General features: G+C 47.2%; 1 non-coding gene across 1 annotated transcript; it reads left to right on the top strand.

Annotated features, from left to right (window-relative positions):
* The first annotated feature begins 1,266 nt into the window (after nucleotides 1-1,266).
* On the top strand, nucleotides 1,267-1,338 carry TRNAG-UCC (transfer RNA glycine (anticodon UCC)). The gene has a single exon. It is a non-coding gene; the product is annotated as a tRNA-Gly (tRNA).
* Nucleotides 1,339-1,571: the final 233 nt, after the last annotated feature.

Raw genomic sequence — 1,571 nt, 5'->3', positions numbered from 1 at the left:
TCTGCCACGAAATTTGAAAAGTGGTACGATGGATGGAACGGGGTTCATTCAGCCTCGGGAGGTCAGCTGAGTAGAGAGGGGTTCGATTTCTACCTCAGCCATCCTCGAAGTGGTTTTCCGTGGTTTCTCACTTCTCCTCCAGGCAAATGCCGGGATGGTATCTAACTTAAGGCCACGGCCGATTCCTTCGCTCTTCCTTATCTATCCCCTCGGACTCAGCGAGGGATCCCACCTCTACCGTCTCAAGGGCAGTGTCCTGGAGCGTGAGACATTGGGTCGGGGGATACAACTGGGGAGGATGACAAGTGCCTCGCATAGGCGGCCTCACATGCTATGCTGAGCAGGGGCCTTGCGGGGGGATGGGAAGACTGGAAGGGATAGACAAGGAAGAGGGAAGGAAGCGGCCGTGGCCTTAAGTTAGGTACCATCCCGGCATTTGCCTGGAGGAGAAGTGGGAAACCAGGGAAAAACACTTCCAGGATGACTGAGGAGGGAATCGAACTCCCCTCTATCCAGTTGACCTCCCGAGGCTGAGCGGACCCCGTTCTAGCCCTCGTATCACTTTTCGAATTTCGTGGCAGAGTCGGGAATCGAACCCTAACCACTACACTATAGAGGCGGACGGACACATGGTCACTTACCGAAAATGTGTTCAAATTGTTTTGGTTCTTTATTTTTGTTAGGAAAATAGAGTGAGGGTTCCACCTCAGGGCTATGATAGTGAATGTATACAGTTTTAACGTACCGGTACCTATTGTAACTCTGTCAGTTTGCGTGATAAAATGTCTGCTGTATTATCGCTAATAACTTTTTGGCACCTTTAATGGTAGTAATGATCTAATAATTGCAGCCTATCCCTAAAATGCTGAGGTCAAATTTCACCTTTTCTTATGTCATGTTTAGATAGTTCTTGGAGCATATTTGCTTGCATATTTTGCTCTTCTGTAGGTCATAAACTTCTGTACCCTAGCTTCTTTCTGCTCTCCACTAAAGTTAGTGAAATGTCACTTAAGTTAGTTTTCCTCTGACGTCCTCATTTATCTTCAAATTTAAAAAGAATGAACTAGTAAAGTTTTTAGTGCCTAATGCTTCATCACAGTTAAACATACCTACGATTCGTTACGGATAAGAATCCGAGGTAAGCTGTTAGAAAGAGAGAGAGAGAGAGAGAGAGAGAGAGAGAGAGAGAGGATTGCTACGGACCGTGAATGTCGAGGTGGCACAATTTGCTTCATAGCATATAGTAGGGAAAGTAGCTTTCATCGTGCGATGGTGGTGTAATGGTGAGCATAGTTGCCTTCCAAGCAGTTGATCCGGGTTCGATTCCCGGCCATCGCACATAATTTTGAGTGACGTATTGTGCGTGATGTGTTCCTTAGTATGTATAAAGATTTTAATGCAGTAGTTGTTACGAAGTCAGCCTCTGTGGTGTAGTGGTTAGTGTGATTAGCTGCCACCCCCGGAGGCCCAAGTTCGATTCCCGGCTCTGCCTTAATTTGAAAAGTGGTGCGAGGGCTGTAACGGGGTCCACTCAGCCTCGGGAGGACAACTGAGTAGGGGAGGGTTCGATT

The sequence above is a fragment of the Anabrus simplex genome, chromosome 1 (assembly GCF_040414725.1).
Source record: "Anabrus simplex isolate iqAnaSimp1 chromosome 1, ASM4041472v1, whole genome shotgun sequence".
In the NCBI taxonomy this organism is placed as follows: Eukaryota; Metazoa; Arthropoda; class Insecta; order Orthoptera; family Tettigoniidae; genus Anabrus; species Anabrus simplex.
Note: the sequence above shows the minus strand (reverse complement) of the source record. Positions and strands in the feature narration are given on the sequence as shown.